This window comes from Rhinatrema bivittatum, chromosome 4, assembly GCF_901001135.1.
Source record: "Rhinatrema bivittatum chromosome 4, aRhiBiv1.1, whole genome shotgun sequence".
Lineage (NCBI taxonomy): Eukaryota > Metazoa > Chordata > Amphibia > Gymnophiona > Rhinatrematidae > Rhinatrema > Rhinatrema bivittatum.
This window is the reverse complement of record NC_042618.1, coordinates 281,818,144-281,841,159: the sequence shown is the minus strand read 5'-3', so window position 1 is coordinate 281,841,159 and position 23,016 is coordinate 281,818,144.

Below are 23,016 nucleotides of genomic sequence, written 5' to 3'. Positions count from 1 at the left end.
GCATCTCCCTCCTGTCTGTGAAGCCAGCCTCTCACTAGTAATGCAGGGCAGGAGCTGTCTCACCCTTCACCATCCTCCCCCCCCCCCCTCACCCACACACCATTCACTGGCTGGGACATGGGGAGGGGAGGAGTGAGGGTCAGGCAGCTCCCTCCTGTCTGTGAAGCCAGCCTCTCACTAGTAATGCAGGGAAGGAGCTATCTCACCCTTCACCATCCCCCCCCCCCCCCCGTCACCCACACACCATTCACTGGCTGGGACATGGGGAGGGGAGGAGTGAGGGTCAGGCAGCTACCCCCTGTCTGTGAAGCCAGCCTCTCACTAGTAATGCAGGGAAGGAGCTGTTTCAGCCTCACCATCCTCTTCCCCCCCCCCCCCCCCCTCACCCACACACCATTCACTGGCTGGGACATGGGGAGGGGAGGAGTGAGGGTCAGGCAGCTACCCCCTGTCTGTGAAGCCAGCCTCTCACTAGTAATGCAGGGAAGGAGCTGTTTCAGCCTCACCATCCTCTTCCCCCACCCTCACCCACACACCATTCACTGGCTGGGACATGGGGAGGGGAGGAGTGAGGGTCAGGAAGCTCCCCCCTGTCTGTGAAGCCAGCCTCTCACTAGTAATGCAAGGAAGGAGCTGTCTCACCCTTCACCATCCTCCCCCCCCCCCCCTCACCCACACACCATTCACGGGGGAGGGGAGGAGTGAGGGTCAGGAAGCTCCCCCCTGTCTGTGAAGCCAGCCTCTCACAGGTAATGCAGGCGGGATAGGGCACTGCATGCAGGAAGATCACAACACCCCTGGTGTCAGGGTTAGGGCACTGTGTGCAGGAAGACCACAACACTCCTGGTATTAATAGGGATAGGGCACTGTGTGCAGGAAGATCACAACACCCCTGGTGTCAGGGTTAGGGCACTGTGTCCAGGAAGATCACAACACTCCTGGTATAGGATAGGGCACTGTGTGCAGGAAGATCACAACACCCCTGGTGTCAGGGTTAGGGCACTGTGTGCAGGAAGATCACAACACTCCTGGTATTAATAGGGATAGAGCACTGTGTGCAGGAAGATCACAACACCCCTGGTGTCAGGGTTAGGGCACTGTGTCCAGGAAGATCACAACACTCCTGGTATAGGATAGGGCACTGTGTGCAGGAAGATCACAACACCCCTGGTTTCAGGGTTAGGGCACTGTGTGCAAGAAGATCACAACACTCCTGGTATTAATAGGGATAGGGCACTGTGTGTACATGAAGATCACAACACCCCTGGTGCCAGGGTTAGGGCACTGTGTGCAGGAAGATCACAACACCCCTGGTATCAGGGGTTAGGGCACTGTGTGCAGGAAGATCACAACACTCCTGGTATTAATAGGGATAGGGCACTGTGTGCAGGAAGATCACAACACCCCTGGTATCAGGGTTAGGGCACTGTGTGCAGGAAGATCACAACACTCCTGGTATTAATAGGGATAGGGCACTGTGTGTACATGAAGATCACAACACCCCTGGTGCCAGGGTTAGGGCACTGTGTGCAGGAGGATCGCAACACCACTGGTATCAGGGTTAGGGCACTGTGTGCAGGAAGATCACAACACTCCTGGTATTAATAGGGATAGGGCACTGTGTGCAGGAAGATCACAACACCCCTGGTGCCAGGGTTAGGGCACTGTGTGCAGGAAGATCACAACACTCCTTGTATTAATAGGGATAGGGCACTGTGTGCAGGAAGATCACAACACCCCTGGTGCCAGGGTTAGGGCACTGTGTACATGAAGATCACAACACCCCTGGTGCCAGGGTTAGGGCACTGTGTGCAGGAAGATCACAACACCCCTGGTATCAGGGTTAGGGCACAAGTTCTAGTCACATTGACTGATCACATTACTTTTTTTGTTAAGCTACCAACTGTTTCCATTTCCCATCCCTCATATACTGTCAATGGGAACCTTGGTAACATGAATAAATAAGAGGGCAGCCAATAGGAATACATATTCATTCCTAAACTGTAGGGATGTGAATCATTTTTTTACGATTTAAAATATCGTCCGATATATTTTAAATCGTCAAAAATCGTTAGGGCCACGATACAATACCAATTCCCCCGATTTATCGTCAAAAAATCGTAAATCGGGAGAAGGGGGAGGGCAGGAAAACTGGCACACTAAAACCCCCACCCTCCCGAAACCCCCCCCCCCAAATGCCTTAAATTACCTGGGGGTCCAGCGGCACACTAAAACCCCCTAAAACCCACCCCGACCCTTTAAATTAAATCCCCCACCCTCCCGAACCCCCCCGCCCCAAATGCCTTAAATTACCTGGGGGTCCCGTAGCGGCGGGTCCGTAGCTTAAAATTACCTCCGTAGCCTTAAATTACCTCCGTAGCGGCGGTCCGTAGCTAAATCGGGGGAAGTGGGAGAGCAGGAAACTGGCACACTAAATCGTGTAGCCTTCAGCCGGCGCCATTTTGCAAAATGGCCGCCGCAAAATGGCGGCGGCCATAGACCAAAACGATTCGACGCAGGAGGTCGTTCCGGACCCCTGCTGGACTTTTGGCAAGTCTTGTGGGGGTCAGGAGGCCCTCCCAAGCTGGCCAAAAGTTCCTGGGGGTCCAGCGGGGGTCCGGGAGCGATCTCCTGCCGCGAATCGTTTTCCGTATGGAAAATGGCGCCGGCAGGAGATCGACTGCAGGAGGTCGTTCACGATTCGCGGCAGGAGATCGCTCCCGGACCCCCGCTGGACCCCCAGGAACTTTTGGCCAGCTTGGGGGGGGTCCGGGAGCGATCTCCTGCACTCAGCCCGTCGGCTGGCAGAATTCAAAATGGCACCAATAGCCTTTGCCCTTACTATGTCACAGGGGCTTCCAGTGCCATTGGTCAGCCCTTGTCACATGGTAGGAACACAAGATGGCGCTGGCCGTCCATTGCTCCTTCCATGTGACAGGGGCTGACCAATGGCACCGGTAGCCCCTGTGACATCGTAAGGGCAAAGAGCCATTGGCACCATTTTGATTCGTAGCAGGCCCGACAACACAACAGCACGGAGGGAGAGATCGCTCGCGGGACCCTGCTGGACCACCAGGGCTTTTAGTAAGTCTTGGGGAGGGATCGGGGTCGTGGGAGATTGTAAGAAAGTACAATTGAAGGGTTGGGGAGGTTTTTTTTCCGATTCGTTTTTTTTTTTTTTTAATTTGTTTTTCTGGTTTTGGGTTCAGGTTCCAGATTTGTTTTTTCTGGAAAACGATCCGTGGGAAAATGAGTTTTCCCACGAACCGCCCGAACTGAAACCTGACCCGAGCCAGAAAAATGAAGCTCATCTCTACCCGGGAGCAATCGCCCACTCTCAGGCCATCGGCTGCCACTAATCAAAATGGCGCCGATGGACCTTTGCCCTTACCATGTGACAGGGGCTATCGGTGCCATTGGCTGGCCCCTGTCACATGGTAGGAGTAATGGATGGCCCACACCATTTTTAAAGATGGTGCCAGCCGTCCATTGCTCCTACCATGTGACAGGGGCCGGCCAATGGCACCGATAGCCCCTGTCACATGGTAAGGGCAAAGGGCCATCAGCGCCATTTTGTTTACTGGCAGCCGACGGCCCGAGAGCTGGAGATCGCTCCCGGGACCCCCACTGGACCACCAAGTACTTTAAGAAAGTTTTTTTGGGGGGTCGGGAGGGTGGGGCATGCTAAAGAATCAAATTTAAAGGGTCGGGGTGGGTTTTTTGTTTATCGGCTCGGGCGCAGCCGATAAAAAAAAAAACAAACAATTGGACCACGGGAAAAACATTTCCCGATGTTCCCTGAAACAGAAACCAGAACCGATTCTGGTTCCGATTCACATCTCTAAACAGCACAGTATATATCAGTGAAGATTTTTTGTGATTTGGAGTGAATAATAGAGATGTGAATCGTGTCCTCGATCGTCTTAACGATCGATTTCGGCTGGGAGGGGGAGGGAATCGTATTGTTGCCGTTTGGGGTTTTAAAAATATCGTGAAAAATCGTTAAAATCGTGAGCCAACCCCCTAAAACCCACCCCGACCCTTTAAATTAAATCCCCCCCTCCCGAACCCCCCCTCCAATGCTTTAAATTACCTGGGGATCCAGCGGTGGTCCAGAACGGCGGCGGTCCGGAACAGCCCCCTCAATTGAATCCTTTTGTCTTCAGCCGGCGCCATTTGCAAAATGGCCGCCGCAAAATGGCGGCGGCCATAGACAAAAATGAATCGACGCAGGAGGTCGTTCCGGACCCCCGCTGGACTTTTGGCAAGTCTTGTGGGGGTCAGGAGGCCCCCCCCAAGCTGGCCAAAAGTTTCTGGGAGTCCAGCGGGGTTCAGGAAGCGATTTCTTGCCGCGAATCGTTTTCCGTACGGAAAATGGCGCCAGCAGGAGATCGATTGCAGGAGGTCATTCAGTGGGGGTCCGGAACGACCTCCTGCGTCGAATCGTTTTTGTCTATGGCCGCCGCCATTTTGCGGCGGCCATTTTGCAAAATGGCGCCGGCTGAAGACAAAAGGATTCAATTGAGGGGGCCGTTCCGGACTGCCGCCGTTCTGGACCACCGCTGGATCCCCAGGTAATTTAAAGCATTTGGGGGGGGTTGGGGGGGGGGGGGGGATTTAATTTAAAGGGTCAGGGGTGGGTTTTAGGGGGTTTTAGTGTGCCGGTTTTCCTGCCCTCCCCCTTCCCCCGATTTACGATTTTTTAACGATAAATCGGGGGAATTGGTATTGTATCGTGGCCCTAACGATTTTTGACGATTTAAAATATATCGGACGATATTTTAAATCGTCAAAAAACGATTCACATCCCTAGTGAATAAAGGTACACAAAGATTACATTTGTACAATGTACTCTCGACCTAGCTGAAGGAACAATGTGAGTGATCTGTGTAGTAATTTTTGTATTATGAAACTAACTGTATTTAGTAGTTGTAGCTAAAGCAATAAGTACCTGTCTGATTGAATTATGCCTCCTAATTCAGATGTGCAGTATGCCAATGGCATATGTGTCTTATAGTTTCTCTACAATTTTAGAGATCTTTAGTTCCATGGATGCAGTTTTGAGTTTCAATAGCACTTATTGCACTCCCAAAAAAGTCATTACTAGTTATTCCCTCTCACAAGTTCTGTTGGTTAGAAAGCAAATGGAAAAGAGCCTTGACTGTTATTGGCTCACCACCGTGGAAAATGCTTCCTCAGGTTATCAAGGAGAAAGATAATCTGAAGGTCTTTTGAAAAATAAAATTAAAGTTTTATTGTTCACATCTGCCTTTCCTTTAATTCAAGCTATATAGCTTTTATTTTATTTATTTCTACTTTACATTCCTTATAGCTCTACTGTTTGTTAATAATCATGATTCAAGTAGCAATATATTAAGGGCCGGATTTTAAAAAGGTTACGCGCGCCGGGCCTATTTTCTAAAGGCCCGACAACGCGCATAAAGCCCCGGGACGTGTCCAGGGGTTTTACTAAAGGGGCGGGGTGGGGTGGTCCGGGCTGGGGGCAGGGCAGGTCAGAGGCTCCAGGACAGCGGCCATTTGCTGCTGTGCTTGGGATCATGCACCGGTAGTTGGCCGGCACGCGCAACTTTCACCTGTCCAGAGACAGGCGCAAAAGTTAAATTAAAATTTTGGGGGGGGGGGTTAGAGCAGAGTAAGGGGGAGTAAAGGTTAGAGGAAGGGGTGGGAAGGTCAGGTTAGGGGGATGGGAAGTTCCCTTCCAGGCTGCTCCATTTCAGAAGATTAAAAAAAAAAATGTAAAAAGTACTTTTTTACTCACTGTACAATCAAACTGTGGAATCTGTTGCCAGAGGACATGGTCAAAGTGATTAGCATAGTAGGGCTTAAAAGAAGTTTGTGAAATTATTTGAAATTTAATAATATATAAATAAAAAAAAAAAAAGAGGTTTTGACAAGTTCCTGGAGGAAAAGTCCATAAAACATTATTAGCTAGGTAGACTAAAAAAAGCTATTGCTACCCCAGGAAATGAGTTACAGGAAATAGCTCTACCTCATGTAATCTGCCAGGAACTTGTGATCCGGACTGGCCACTGCAGGGGAGCTGGATATGATATACCTTGTTTGACCCAGCATAGCATTTCTTATTGTTACGAGCGTGGCCTTCTGGAGCCAGTTACGAATCGAGGGCTTGAAGGCCTTCCGCTATTGTTACGAGTGCGGAGATGCGGTCGTTTCTGAAACTGGTGTTGTGAGCCCTTGGGCCACGGCATAACTCAGGGAGGAGCCCCAAGACACACCGTGGGAGGTGAGCTGGTGTGAGCATGGGTAACGAGGAGCAGGACAAGGCTGAAGTGAAGACAATAAGATGGAGGTCTGACCCTCTCCCGGACCTGCACGCCCCAGGATGACCAACAACGCAATGTTGATCAACGAATAGTCCTCCAACCATTCCAAGCCCTTTCAGACCTTCCACTGGGTAATGGCAAAAGGTGGAAGCCTGGACAGAGGATGAGGGTGGATGGAGTCCTTAGAACACAGAAGACTTAGGATGAAGACTCAGGCGAGGACACTGTAGACAAAGACTCAAGCGAGGACACTGTAGACGAAGGCAAGGATCAAGGCACTGTAGGCGTAGGCAAAGCACTGGGTCAAGACTGCGATGCAGCATACCCTACACAGTCCACCAGTGGGACTGGTCACGGACCACACTGGGCTCGAAGCAGACTCTAGGAGAGATGATGGAAGCTGATACTGGAACATGCAAAGATACTGAAGAGGCCTGCACCGGGGCATGCCCTACACAGTCCACCCATGGGTCTGGTCACAGACCACACTGGAGCAAAGCAGGTTCAAACAGAGTCTTTGTCATGGTTGGACGCAAATGCAAGGAGCTCCGAAGACCGGGACAAGTTTCAAGCACAGAATTCAAGATTCTCTAGGATTCAAAGACAACTCAGGATTCAAGACTTTGACTGAAGCAGAAGTCTTCCGGCTAGCACTGCGGAGATGAAGATGGCCTTTGTACCGTGAGGCGCCCTACTGGAGGCAACTTTTGTCTAAAGAAGATGGTGAATTCAATACCGAGGGAAGACTCTCAGCGAAGGTCTTGACAAGGAGAACCACAAGATCTTCACCACTGGAAACCCGAGATCCCCCAGGGAGGAGCCTTTGAGGATCTGAGCTGCTTGGACTTAGGAGCAGTCACCGGGGGACGAGTGTATGACGAGAGTTCCAGACGATGTGAGTTAAACAGGAAGTCGGAGCTGGGAGACCCATAAAATCTTCACCATTGGAAGCCCAAGATCCCCCCAGGAGGAGCCCTTGAGGACCCGAGCCACTTGGACTTAGGTGCTGCCTGCGGAAGACGGAAGTCCGAAGTTGAGCAGGCAGCAGAGACTAAAGAAGCTCAGGATTGTTGCTTCCCGGCTTGCATGGCTGAATGAGAAAAGTCTTTACAGACTGATTCGAGAGTGAGCATCTTGGGAAATTATGAATACTTCAGGCACTCACAACGTGGTGAAGTCACTCTCAGACTTGATGGTCAGTAAGTGTATGCAAGGGACTGTTTACTGAGGATGATTGCTCCGATGACTGTGAAGATGTAGTTCCTTTAGGACAGGTTCAAGGAGCCACTATGAAGGATGAAACTTCAAGAAGCAGGCGCGAAGACAGTGGTGAATTTCATGGGTAGGCAGTGAATCTCCACAGATGGATAGTCGAATGCAGGCAATGGTGGATGTCCTTGCAGAAGTGAGTCACTGGTGGAAGGCACCGAGGTTGAAGAATACTCAGTGATTTCCTTGAGCTGTACAGGGTGATGAACTGAAGAACCACAAGGGTTCCTCTGGATCCAAGGAAGGAAAGGTCTCTTCAGAAAGAACAGCAGCATGGTAGTGCAAGCATACTGGACCACTGGAAGATAGAAATGCAGTCCTTAGCTTGACAATGAGGCAGTACAGCAGAGCAGAGGGCAGGAAATCAGGATCCTCCAATCCGGATACTGGTGGTTTGGAATCCAGCATGAAGGATGCTAGAGGACCCATGGAGATGAGCTCTGGGTGCAGAATAGCTCGAGAAGGTGATCCTGCATAGGATCCAATTGCATAGAGTGGAAGCTGGACCAAACTGTGGATTCAAGGTGATTCGCAGGAAGGTGACATCTGTGAAGAACCAACAAGTAGTCCATAGCTGGAGTCTCATTTGTGGATATGAAGAGAGACTTCTAGTTGAAGATGGCTCCTATGGCAAGCACTAGGACAATGCAAGCAGGAGCGGAGTCAGAAGCGAGGAGACAAGGGCGAGTCTAAGGTGCAGGCGCCTCCTGCTGGTCGAAAGAACCCTAGGCGTGAACTGTAGAGAGAAGCTTCAGACTGAGAAGACTCCAGAGCCACTCGTGGGACTGGTTGCGGACCACGCTGGAGCGGAGCAGGTTTGAACAGAGTCTTTGGCATGGACGGACACAAATGCAAGGAGCTCCGAAGACTGGGACAAGTTTCAAGCACAGGATTCAAGATTCTCTAGGATTCAAAGACAACTGAGGATTCAAGACTTAGGATTGAAGCAGAAATCTTCCGGAGGCTAGCACTGTGGAGATGAAGATGGCCTTTGTACCGTGAGGTGCCCTACACAGCCTGCCCGTGGGCTGGTCGTGAACCACGACAATGGCACGCCAGGAAAGTGGACATCAAGGAACCAAGGCATGGAGGAAGAGGCGAAGGCAAAGGCATCAGGAAGGACATCGGACATCAGGAGGTACAAGCGAAGGACATCAGGGACACGAAGACATCTGGAGGCATGGACGAAGCGACAGCGGACATCAGGAACATGAAGATGGAGCTGTCAGAGCAGGAGAAGACCACGGAGGACCTGGACCGGTCACAAAGCACATACAACTGTGGAACCCGATCCGAAGGCCAGGAGTGACTGAAGAGGAGCCCTCTTATAGGGCAGAAGCAGGAAGTTGTCATCAGGTGGGGCCTGGGGCATATCCGGCTGCGGGCCCTTTAAATGTAGAGAAGAGGCGCACGCCAGTGCCTAGAGCAGGACGCAAGAGAGCACAGGACCAAGGACAGCGTCGATCCTCCTGCACACTGACACAGATGCAGGGAAAGGCAGGTAGGCTTCGGGGTGGCCTCCTACTGTCCAAAGAGGACCCCAGCAATGACTTCACGGCTTCATGCCACGGAGATGTTGTAAACTGGCTGCTGGATATTCCTGTAGAAGGAGGAGTTAGCAATATGTTATAGTTCGCTCCTCTAGAGGGGAGGAGTTAGCAATCTGTTATGAATCAGCTCCTTTGGTGGGAGGAGCTAGCAATCTGTTACGAATCTGTAAGACTCCGTAGGCAGAGTTAGCAATCTGTTATGGTTCTCCGTGAGGCGTTAGGAATCAGTTAGGAATCCCCTCCAAGAGAGGGAGGAGTTGGCAATCTTGTATGAATCTACTCCTGTGGAAGGAGGAGTTAGCAATCTGATATGCTCAGTTCCTGTAAAGGGAGTAGATAACAATCTGTTATGAACTGTTGCTGAAGACCCCTGATGGAAGGAGTAGCAATCTGTACCAGCGGAGTGCTTGGAGAGGGCTCTCGGCTGTAGAGGAAGGTAGATAGGTGAATCCTTGGGCTGATGGCAGATGACAGTGCCCCCAGGAGGATATCCTGAGAGGGACCACCGGCTAGGCTGGGTTATGGAGACAGCCACAGATAGTTCTTTTGTTAGACAGGTTAGTAGAACCACCAGAGGTGGCATTAGTGAGCTGATATGCCTGGCAGGGCTGACGTCCCTGAGGTACTGGAACAGCGATCCCAGGGTGGCTGAGCTGTAGAGAGATAATAGATAGTGAGTAGACAAGGTATGCTGTGTTCATAGCCAGAACTAGATAACCAATCTCACATAAGGTCTTAAAGAGGCTCAGTAGTTGGAAAGGGTTAGGCCCTTGAGGAGCGAGTACCTGGTTCCAGGGAAAGCTCTGAGAGAGCAATGTTAACTCACAAATGTCTGTATCTGCGATAGCTTCCACGCAATAGAGAATCTTCAGAGTGTTCAGGAACATGGGCCCTTGAGGAGCGAGTACCGGTTCCTATCTGCAATCTGAAATAAAGAAAAGAGAGTGAGGCCCCAGAGGAACGAGTACCCCTGGTAAGTCTGAGGAGGCAGAGTAGCTTGAACGAATTCGTAGCGAGTCCGAATCCTTGACATAGTCCTTTCTAACTCAATTAGTTAGCGAATACTGAGACCTTTTATATTGGTAGCGGATGACGTCAGTTCAGGGGGACGCCCCTGAGGTTTGCGCCCTTGCTGATACATTAGTTGGAGCGCGCGCGTGCACCCTATGTCATCAGGCAACATGGCGGATCCACAGCATCGAGCTGGTCTGGGGACGCCGGAGGGAGACGGCATGGAGATGCCACGGCTGCAGCCATCCATCAGACCCGGAGGGAGTCGCCACAGAGGTAGACAGGTGGAATGAGGGTGTCAAGCAGCAACAGACGCAACAGGAGAGGAGCTGGCTGGTGCAGCCTCCAGGCCATGGGATGACATCGAGGCGGCAGCAGCTTCTCCTGCCGCTTGAGGAGGATCTCGGCAGTGGCACCACCATAGCAAGAAAGATGGCGCTGGCGGCAGCAATGGCACTAGGCTGCAACGAGGGAGGAGACAGGCGATTTCGGCCACGGAGGAGCGGCCGTCTCAATGGCAGTGTGGCAATTCATGGAGGTAGGTGGAGAGTCTTTCCGCATGCCGCGGGCAGATTCACAACACTTATGTTCTTAAAACAGAGTTAAACTTAGGAAACAGAGAGGTGGTCTTAATGTTCTGTTATTATGATAGCTCCAAGCTTTTTTTTAAAAAGCCTGGCATTATAATCCCTGCCATAAAAAATATTGAAGTTGCTTTTGAAGTTGCTTTTAATGTTTATTCGATAGTTAAAAACAGAAGGAAGAGCTGAAAATATTTGTGTGGCATTATATTGTAAAAGAAGAGGATTTGTTCCAATTAATTTTCCTGTTTATCCCACAAGAATAAAACAGTTTTAAAGTATCAAAATCACTCCCATATGAAGTAATTGCATATTTGAGGCACTGCTTCAGCAAGTTTTGGTTTAAGCTTTGAATCTGGGTGGGAATTAAATGACAGGTGAATTGATTTGTAGGTGAATGGGTGTTAATAGGCATGTCACAGGGTAGCATACAAGATGTAAATTGAATCTCTATGGTGGTTCCATTTCCTGTTTGCTCCAAATATCTTTTTTTAGGCAATAAATATATTTCCTTATTTTGCTGAATATCTCCTAAATATCTGCTTTTCCAAAAGCTATTCTGCTTCTAATTTACTATTCATTCTCCAGAATCCTAAAGCAATGTGGATGAATCAAGTCATAGAAATGAATCAGAAAAATATACAAGGTGCCAATTGTTTGAGAATTTGTTTTTCCTTTTCAAACAACCATATTTTTTAATAACATGTATAATAAAACAGTAGGGATGTGCAGAGGGACCACATACGTTGCATTTGGTATTCGTATTCGTCGGGGGGGCAGGGGGGGGGCAGATATGTTGCAGTCGGCAAGGGGGGCCCCCGATACGTTCATGCGTTCATTCTTATTTGTTTCCCGGATAAAATTTAATTAACTACAACCCCCCCCTCCTGACCCCCCCCTCCAAGACTTAAAAAAACTCCCTGGTGGTCCAGCGGGGGTTCCAGGAGCCATCTCCTGCACTCACGCCGTCGGCTGCCGGTATTCAAAATGGCACCGATAGCCTTTGACCTTACTATGTCACAGGGGCTACCGGTGCCATTGGTCGGCCCCTGTCACATGGTAGGAGCAATGGACGGCTGGCACCATCTTGTGCTCCTACCATGTGACAGGGGCTGACCATTGGCACCGGTAGCCCATGTGACATAGTAAGGACAAAGGCTATTGGCGCTATTTTGATTATTGGCAGCCGACGCCCCGAGTGCATGAAATTACTCCCGGACCCATGCTGAACCTCCAGGGACTTTTGGCAAGTCTTGGGGGTCCCTCCTGACCCCCACAAGACTTGCCAAAAGTCCCCGGTGGTCCAGCGGGGGTCCGGGAGTGACCTCCTGCACTCAGATCATCAGCTGTCAGTATTCAAAATGGCGCCGATAGCCTTTGCCCTCACTATGTCACAGGGGCCGACCAATGGCACACATAGTCCCTGTGACATAGTAAGGTCAAAGGCTATCAGCGCCATTTTGAATACTGGCAGCCGACGGCGTGAGTGCAGTAGATGGCTCTCGGACCTTACTATCTTGCAGGGAGTTTTGGTAAGTCTTGGGGGGGGGGGTCAGGAGGGTGGGGGGTTTGTTTAAATTCGCTCCTTTAGATGGCTGAATAATTCGGTGAAGATTTGTTGTATTCGTGGGGAATCGCAATACGTTTCGCTTCCCCATGAATACAACAAATATGGGCCTATACGTTGCGGATTGCCAATACGTTGCAAATGAATGCACACCCCTATAAAACAGTAAATAGATAATTGTTAACCTTTAATTTAACTGAATTGAAAATGAGACGCTCTCTCTGTTACCAGCTTGTGATGTGAAAATATTGTCGGTACAATAAATTTAACGTGTCTTGCAGTAAAATACCTTTGCGATGTGGTAAAATAGCTTGTGTTGTGGTATCTCAAACATTTCCTTAACCACGCCCCTTTTTTATCACGGGCATTATTCATGCAAAATTTACAGCAAAATGATGAATCTAGCTCAAAGTCAGTTATATATTCAGTCTACTCTAAATGACTCATTGCAATATATGCTATCATTACATATTACTGTGATATACAACTCACTATTCACCTTACAAAAAATTACAGAGAAACTTGTGAAAAAACAAATATGATTCTGTACATTTTGTACAGTCCAATCAAACTAATAATCATGTAATGAATAGCTAAAACTATACTTTCAAATCAATATAATTTGTAGTGGATGATTTTAATAAATATTTTACTATTAATGTGAATATCACATACTTTCAAGGTGTTAAATGAAAGATCTTGAAACAAGTTGAATTAAAGAAGTAAAAGTCTAAGGATGCATAATTAAAGAAGATCTTCATATGGTATTTTATAATGAAGAAATAGTAGAACTAATGCTGATTAATTGCATAGAAAAATGTACACTCATACATTGAACATTTGGCAACACATATACAATATGTTATAAAAGCACAAGTTTGAAACTTGTGAGCAGTAGCAGCAATCATCAAGGATTTGCCATTTCCAAACACAAGTTTTTGTATGTGTAATCAAATACTGAAACAACACATTTATCCCTGAGCTGATGTTTGTATTCTAGGTTCCAACCCAAAGTAAAGTCTAATGAGTAATGCATGTTTTTGTTTTTTTTTTAAATAAAGGTTTTCGAAGAACAAAAATGACTACACATGAAACATGGAATTAACCACTGTAGCTGGAAACACTTCCATGTATTATGAACTAGTGTTTCTACTTGTAGATTGGAAATGCATTATTTGTTTTACCAGTACTTAAAATGTGTCATCATTTCTAGTGGATTAAAAGCATTTAGAATACAAACTCTTTCTGAAACTGTTTCATTATTGTTCATTTATGCAGGTTTCACTTGCCCTCAAAAACAATTCTCATCCAGTCTATTTGTTTTTTCAGTTATCTCCTTCAGTTTTTTTACCTGGCCCTCTGATTATTTCCAATTTTAAAAATACAAACAAAAATACATCATCCTATAATAAATTTAGGGTGGAAAGGGTGCAATGTTCTAATAATTTACGAATGCATAATTAAAGAAAAATATTTCCTTAAATTGATATTAGTGTACTGCATGTCAACTGGAGTTATGTGTGGGTGCACTTGCATGCATGTGGGAGGGGGTGTGGGAAGTTAACATTAAAGAATAATAATTTATCTTCTCTGCATTTAGAAATTGCAAACCTCACTCCTATGTTTCATAAGCAAAAGAAGAAGGATAGCTATATAATTCACTTTTACCAAAAATCCCAAAATTGGAAAACTTAAAAAAACAACAACCTGGGGTATATTCCATGTGGATAATTTATAAGTAAATTAATATACAATCAACCAAATTTAATGCAAGTTAATAAGCAATAGAAGTGTTACATCATTAATATTTCCCTATTCAAGTGTAAGCAAGTTGTAATTCTATTTTTACAATTCCATTCGTGATTCTCAAACCTCAGTAAAAATTATTAACTAGTGCTATTTCATTTGGTAAATATTTGCTAGTAGCTAAAGGAATACAGTTGAAGGATCAAAGTTATCTAGTTACTGATTTGACAGTTTCCAAACATTTAGATGTTATACAAAGATATGCATAGAATAACTGATATTGCTGAAGTGCATTAATCTTAAGTATTTCACTGAGCTCTTGATAACTAGCTGCAAAGGAAAAAGAATATTGGATAAGTTTATACATAAAATAGTATAGAGAAACATGCAATGGAATGTATCTGCTCAATCATTAATTAAAGACAAAAACAAACTTATTCTCAATCAGTCTGATAATTAATATATGAATAATCCAAAAAAGGTGATTCAGGAACACTTTAGTTTAGATTCACTGAAGGTTCAATGTTAAATGCCAGCTTTGAAATATGAACCAGAAACTTCTTTTTTTTTTTTTAATTGGACATAAACAATTATCTATGATCATATCACCATTAATTCCTTATCATAATGAACTGTTATTAGTCACCATATTGTAGGAGGAGTTAGGGGTGGAGAGTGGGCTGGGTTAGTTTGTGATGTCTCCTGTAAGGCCTATTTCAGGGGAATTGAAGGTCCCAGAGAGAGAGAGAGAGAGAGAGAGAGAGAGAGACTAGCCATAATATCATCCCCATAGGTAGGTATTTGTATCTCTATGGTAGGCCCACCTAGTAACTAGAGGTGGGGTTTAGGTAAGAGTGTAGGGGGTTAGGGGCCACTTTCACATTCTACGTGACACGTACGAACAGAACAACGGTCTTTTGTGAAGATCTGATGGCTTTCGGAGTGAGGAAACTCACTCCAAGATGAGATTTGGGCAATGTTCTCTCCACCTAGCTTGATATTACCCAGGTAGAGAGTCCATCAAGCTAGGTGGAGAGAACATTGCCCAAATCTCATCTTGGAGTGAGTTTCCTCACTCCGAAGGCCATCAGATCTTCACAAGAGACCGTTGTTCTGTTCGTATGTGTCACGTAGAATGTCAAAGTGCCCCCTAACCCCTTACACTCATACCTAAACCCCACCTCGAGTTACCTATCACAAATTCAGATAATGTTATCACAATGTGCACTAACTTAGCTCTTCACATAGCTAATTGCAATAAACTGAATTTTTGCATAAACCACGCCCCTTTTGCTATCACATGCGGTACTTACTGCATTTTGATAAATCCAGGCCTGAGTTAGAAATCTCAGATAAAGATCACACTTTGATGTGCCAACCTAGCACTATTCAGTTAAATGAACATTTGTTTTCTTAAATAATTTACCAGTCCCTAAAAATGTGCATTGATAAGATTTTCCCTTTAGTGAAATGTCTTTATTTATATTGTGTATTGACTGCATTGCTCTGAAGTAATACATTCATATATGCATTTAGCCATAGAAATCTATTTAGAAGTATTTTAAAAATTTAATATAAAAAATGCCAGCATTATGTATATGCAGCTCCTCCACATTACAGTATTAGAAGATAACATATTAACAGTTTTCATTGAGCCCAACTATATGTTAAAAATCTAATGTACAGGAGGAGCTAAGATGGCCGACTGGATTGGTTGCTGGTGAGAGCTGTTCCTCTGCATTTTTCCTCAGTGGAGAGTTAAGCCACATTCAGCGCAAAAGCACAGGGCTAGGGAGCGCAAAATATCTATAGCGCCCCAAGCTGCTTCAATTTTTGGACTGATGGACACCCACCTGACGCAGAGAGGATAGGAATCGGGTGGAGGAGGTTCACAGTAAGGCCCTCAGGAGGAAGAGGAAACCGGGGCCTTGCATGAACTGCATAAATCATTGTCCCCGATTATGCGTATGGCTCCGGAGAATCCAGCAGAAGCAAGGCTGGTAGAGTGACTTTGGGAGGAAGAGCGAGGGGAAGGAAGCGAGACTGCTGATCTGGAGGCAGCCATGCCGAAGCCCTTACTTGGAGGAGATGGGATTCCATCTATACTACCAGCCCGGCCCGGAGAGGCAACAAGTGACGGAGAAGTTCACCCAAGGAGCATTGAGCCGTTGGTTATGGTAAGACCCGAGCGAATTACCTTGGAGGAAATATGGCAAGCGATTCAGCCGTTGAATAAAAATTTACAGATAAAAATAAATATTGTGATAGAAGCCCAGAAAGTTTTGGAACAGCATGTGGATAAATTAGAAAAGAGTATGGTCGAAAAAATTGAAAACATAGTGGGCCAGATTTTAAAAGAGTTACGCGCATAAGTTATGTGCATAACCCTCTTAAAAGGCCCCTGCAAGTGCCGAGCCTATTTTGCATAGGCTCGGCGGCGCACGCAAGCCCCGGGACGAGTGTAAGTCCCGGGGCTTTGCAAAGGGGGCGTGTTGGGTGGGCGGCGTGAATTTCAGGGCGGGGCGGGAGGCATGCTGGGGGTATGACGCCAGCCCAGGGGCGTGGTTGAGGCCTCCGGACCAGCCCCCGGGTCGGGTGATGGCGCGCCAGCAGCCTGCTGGCGCGCCATCACCCGACAAAGGTAGGGGGGGGTTAAATAGGGCCGGGGGGGGGGGGGGTTAGGGAGGGGAAGGTGAGGGGAGGCGGAAGAAAAGTTCCCTCCAAGGCCATTCCGATTTCAGAGCGGCCTCGGCGGGAACAGGCAGCGCCCAAATGTGCACCCCCTTGCGTGCGCCGACCCCGGATTTTATAAGATACGCGCGGCTACGCGTTCTTTTGTTCGCGCACGCGGTGTTTTTTAAAATGTACCCCAGTGACTCTAAAGAAAGAAATCCAGGAAAATAATCTTCAGATAAACTTGGTTAAAGAAAATCGAGATCTAATGAATAAAGTGGAAAAGCTGAAAAATTTAATAAGGGGGGAAAAATTTGCGGATATTAAATTTTCCCAATGAACCATTGATATCAGCTAAGGATGCTATGAATCAATATATGCTTCAAACCCTTAAAACTTCAGAACAGGCCTTGCCAATAACATCTAAGGCATATTTTATACCACCATTTAAAAAAGGCTCCTTAAACCTAGAGGGCCTTCAAGTGCTTACACCAGCCTCCCCAATGATGAATGTATCTGGGATATTAGAGTCAACAAATGAGGAATTATTAGTGTCATCTACAATGGTTGTCACTTTTCTTATAGAATCAAAGAATGGATAATGAGACTATATTTTCACCACCGACAAGAATTGTTTATGAGATTTAAAATAAGCATATTTCCAGACGTCTCAATAGCAATACAGATGAAGAGAAAAGAATTTCTGAATCTTAAAAGTAGAGTGCTAGAATTAGGAGCTTTTAACTTAATAAAATTTCCTTGTAAGTGTATTCTGAAGTATCAGGGGAACACATGTATTTTTTACTCCAGAACAAGTATTGAATTTCTTAGCAAATAGAACACCTGAAGTTGTAAGCTCTGCATAATTGGGAGAACACCGTAAGAACACTTGTTGTAATATACGTAAATTAAGAGACCTCTCTGTATAACAGTCAAGTTAGTCTTTGTTCTTTTGATATTGGACATTTTAATGAGGTTGAGAATACCTCCCCCTTCTATAATGGGGACTTGGAAGGAATAGATTTAGACTTAAATGTTTAATTAAGGAAGAAATATTTTCTTATATTGGTTATTGATAAAACTCTCCTTTTCTGTATATGCATTTGATTATGAATGTATAATTGATAACTATAAAAATTAAATTTAAAAAAAAATCTAATGTACAAGGAAAAAAAATCCTGCAACCAGGATACTGCTTGAAAATCCATAGAAGACTGGCATGAGGATACAAAAGTCAATGATTTATTACTGTGATCTTTTTTTTTTTTTTTACTTGAGTGGCAGACATTTGCAATGGCAAAATTAATTCAATTAAAGACTGTCTGATAAATATCCACTACTCAGCATACAAATAAGCTGCATAAAAATGTTAATTTTTGAATCTGAAATGAAGAATGTCTAACTTTCAATAGTTCTAAATAAATCATGCATGAGGTTTTACTATATTACTACACTGTACATGTCAAATACAATAATGCCATTGTAAAAATGACCATCACCTGTGTGAAATATACATATAAACATACAAAAGACATAAGTTACTATGATTTAATCATGTTGAAATTATGTAGATAGCTGAAATTTGAGTAAAATTAAAATAGAATTTTGTGAAACCTTTAAGGCATTTATTTGTACTGACATTTACTTATATAATAATGATTAAAGAGCTTGGTGAAAAAAGACTACATTTAGCAAAAATAGACTTTCAAGTATGCCACATATCATAAAAATATCATTTGATTTGATTTCCTTCCCATTAAAATTAAGATGTTATAATTAAATCATGACTTGTTTATAAGGTTTCTAATCTTTGGCTCAATGGCTGCCAGTTAAGAATTCTAAAAAAGAGAAAATAAGAAAAGTGTTTATGCTTGAATTATTATGTTGAGATCTGCCGTATAAGAACTCTGGACAAGAAGAGAGGAACAAATAGTCATACTTGCACTCCAATCCAACTCCATTGCTCACTAGCATGAAGGTCTGGCCCCTGTACTGGCTGCATCCAGCCCCGCCCCTCCCTGCCCCCCCAGACCGCCCCTTTCCTTTGGCCTGGCATTTCTGCGTGTAATGGGAGTTACACGCATAGCCGGGCCCCTTCTAAAATGCGCAGTGTGCACTATGGGCCGGATTTTATAAATGTGCACGAACGCGTACTTTTGTTCGCGCACCAGGCGCGAACAAGAGTACGCAGGATTTTAATAGATACGCACGTAGCCGCGCGTATCCATTAAAATCCGGGGTCGGCGCGCGCAAGGCTGCCCAAAATCGGCAGCCTGCACGCGCCGAGCCACGCAGCCTGCCTCCGTTCCCTCCGAGGCCGCTCCGAAATCGGAGCGGCCTCGGAGGGAACTTTCCTTCCACCCCCCCGCACCTTCCCTTCCCTTCCCCTACCTAACCCACCCCCTGGCCCTATCTAAACCTCCCCCCCTACCTTTGTTGGCAAAGTTACGCCTGCTTAAAGCAGGCGTAACTTTGCACGCGCCGGCCGGCAGCCCCACTCCGTGTTCCGGTCCTGGGGGCTGGTCCGGAGGCCGCGGCCATGCCCCGGAACACCCCCGGACCGAAACCACGCCCGCGTTGCCGCCCCTGAAACACCACGTCACGCGTGACACGCCCCCAAAACGCCGCGTCACGCTGGGCACGCCCCCGACACGCCCCTTTTATGAAGCCCCAGGACTTACGCTTGTCCCGGGGCTCTGCGCGCGCCTGCGGCCTATGCAAAATAGGCACGCTGGCGCACGAGGGCCCTGCACGCGTAAATCCAGCTGGATTTACGCGCGCAGGGCATTTAAAATCCGCCTCTATGCGCATAACCCCCAAATTTTATGCATGCAGGGGATTTAAAATTCGCCCATAAGTTCTTTTGCACTAAATAGTCAGGCCATTAATGGAACCTGAGATATCTTCATTAAATATGTATGAAAATATACAGTTTTTATATTAAATTTAATATTTCCATAAATTATACATAAAGAATGAAATCAATGAATAGTCACATACTCTGAGGTCATCAGCCCTCTATTCACACAACAAAAGTAACACTAAAGGTTAATTTTATGGTGAAAAAAATTTGTAATTAGAACTTTTTTCAAAACATGAAACCCAAGTAAGTAAATGGAAAGGAGCATACACTATAGAACACACTTACAAGTCAATTTTAAAAGGCCTGCGTGTGAAAATACTGGGGGTTAGACATATGGCTGGGCACATTTTAGAAAGAGCCTAGCCACGTGCATGACTCCCGATATGCGCAGAAGTGTTGGGCCTGAAGAAAAGGGTGGGCCAGGACAGTACCATTTGATGCTATCCCGGGAAAGTGCACACCTGCAGCTGGCCGGTGCAAGGAGTTTATTTCTGCTCCGAAGGAGCAGTAAATATAAAAACAAAAAAATTGGGGATAGTAGGGTAGGTTTAGGGATCGGGAAGGAGAGGGAAAGAGGGAGGAAAGATAGGGTTAGGAAAGTTCCCTCCCAATCCACTCCACTCGTTTCCCTCTAAATTCTATCTCCTATCTGAAACTCAAAAATTAATAGACTTTGGGCCTCATTTTCCAATATCACACACAATATGAAAAAGGGGTGTTACCTTATGCTAATAAGCATGTGTATCACAAACACACTCTTAACCCAATTTGGGCTACATTGCCAAGTATATATTGTGGTTCACAATGTTTCCAGACAGCCGAGAGAGAGAGAGAGAGAGAGAGAGAGAGAGAGAGAGAGAGAGAGAGAGAGAGAGAGAGAGAGAGAGAGAGAGAGAGAGAGAGAGAGAGAGAGAGAGAGAGAGAGAGACTTGCTATAGTTCCTCCTCCCTAGACAGGTATTTGTATCCCTATGGAAGGCCCACCTAGTAACTCGAGGTGGGGATTAGGTATGAGTGTAGGGGGTTGGGGGCCACTTTCACATTCAACATGAGACGTACGAACAGAACAGTGGTCTCTTGTGAAGATTTGATGGCCTTCGGAGTGAGGAAACTCACTCCAAGATGAGATTTGGGCAATGTTCTCTCCACCTAGCTTGTTGTTGCCCAGGTAAGAGTGTCCATCAAGCTAGGTGGAGAGAACATTGCCCAAATCTCATCTTGGAGTGAGTTTCCTCACTCCGAAGGCCATCAAATCTTCACAAGAGACCACTGTTCTGTTCTTACGTCTCATGTTGAATGTGAAAGTGGCCCCCAACCCCCTACACTCATACCTAATCCCCACCTCGAGTTACTAGGTGGGCCTCCCATAGGGATACAAATACCTGTCTAGGGAGGAGACACTATAGCATCTCCCTCCCTCTCACTCACTCACTCACTCACAACCTGCAACATACTGAAACAGGCTGTCCAGAAACATTGTGAACCACAATAAACCTTTACCAGCCTCTAGTGCACAACATAACACAAATGAAAGAGGTGTAGCTATTGGCCACGCTAACTTTGCAGCACACGATAAACTGTTTCCTACTTTACATATACTCCACCCCCTGAATACAAAATTAAAAATTTGCAATCGCGTTAACGGCTGTTAGTGCGATTTGCAGAATTATCTCCCACGGTAACTCCTTGGAAAATGACCCCCTTTGTCAAGTTAAATAAGGCAATGCCATATCAGTTTTATCACACTTTGAAAAAAATAATCTAATACAATTTATGACTATGAAGATTTATGATGCCTGATATATAACCATCATATAACACCTTTATCCAAGAGGCTTGGATTCCTAAGGTATATGGCAATTTAATCCCTCAGTCCTTTAAAAAGTTGTGATGACTTTCTTTTAAAGCATACAACTTTCTGAAGTTATCAAAAACAAAGAAATATCCAATCTACATCATATATAGATTGGGATAAATAACATCTATTATATTTGTATTCATTTCTAAAACTGAAATACTCTATCTTTATATAATAATCAATCAGCTCTAATTAAATACTAGAGAGACAAAAGTGGAAAGACAGGAAAAACTATCTGGAAACTTGGAAGTACAGACACCAAGAGGTTAACTGTTAATTCATTTACATGAAACAGAACATTTGTGCCTATGCTGACAATGCCTATAAGTGTACTCTGTATATGTTAAAAATGCTGATTTTTATATTAATGTTCATAAATGTAAACATGCACAATATATGCAATAAAGGTGAAACTTTGTTGGTGAGTTTTATACAGGCTCAGAAAGTGTTTCTTCAGAGTTACAAGAAAAAGTTTGCATTTTTTAATATTTTCTTTCTTTTTATCCCACAGAAATGTCTAAAATCAATTATTTGCAAACCTTAAAAAAGTAATATATCCTTGATAAAAAAAAAAAAAGCAATTAGAAAATGTTTTACTAGTATATAAAACTAGGGTTAGTTTAACCAAGCCATTAAACAAAAATATATAAGTAAATAGGATGTTAAATATGTCCAAGCAATTAAAAATGTGATTTCATACAAGAAAGTAATAGCAAAATGCCAACAAATGTAATAGATCAACTGTCAAAGTGCAATTAATAAAATAGTTTCAAATTCTGCTAGCCTATGCCTGCTAGATATGCCTGCTAGATATGGAAAAATTAGCAATTAATTAAATCAACAGTAAATATTCCCTTGCTATTTGTTTTAGCACATGGAAGCTAACATAAAATAAAGCCATATTATTTATAGACAAAGATTTAACATTCTAGCACAAATATCAGCTCTTAGAAAAATCTCATTATTATTTTTCTTCATCACAAAATAAATACAGTTTTGAAGTGGCCTCTTATTTTAACTACAGTTGTAGTATATTTTATCTGAATTTGTTTTGCCTTATTTTCCTTTTAGTTGATTCTTTAGCATCATAATTTTGACACATACCTCAAATCATTTATTTACACCCCACCCCTACTTTTCTATTTTAATAACTAATTATGTTGCTGAATGCAGAAATGTTTGCTTTATCTTTAATCATCTGGTGTAGCACACATAATTTGTATTACATGCATCAGACATAATTGTTTAAGAATGGAAACCTGAAAGAATCAGGATATCAATAATTCTGAAATTAATATTTCACTACATTCAAAAGAACCCACTTTTTTCCACACAAAACCAGATTATACATAAGAAAAAGTTTAGGTTTAGGTTTCAAAAAGTATGTAAATAAACAAGTAAAGGCCTATTTGGAAAACATTCAAACCATTGGCCAGACTACAGTTCAAGGTAATTGCACACAGTTCATCAGTACCAAAACTTTCAAACTACTAAGTCCTGTTTCACAAGAAGAAATATGGCTAAACAAAATTGGACTTTGTCTCATGAAAATGAGATGCAGAAAACTAGACATAAGGACGGAAACTTTACACGT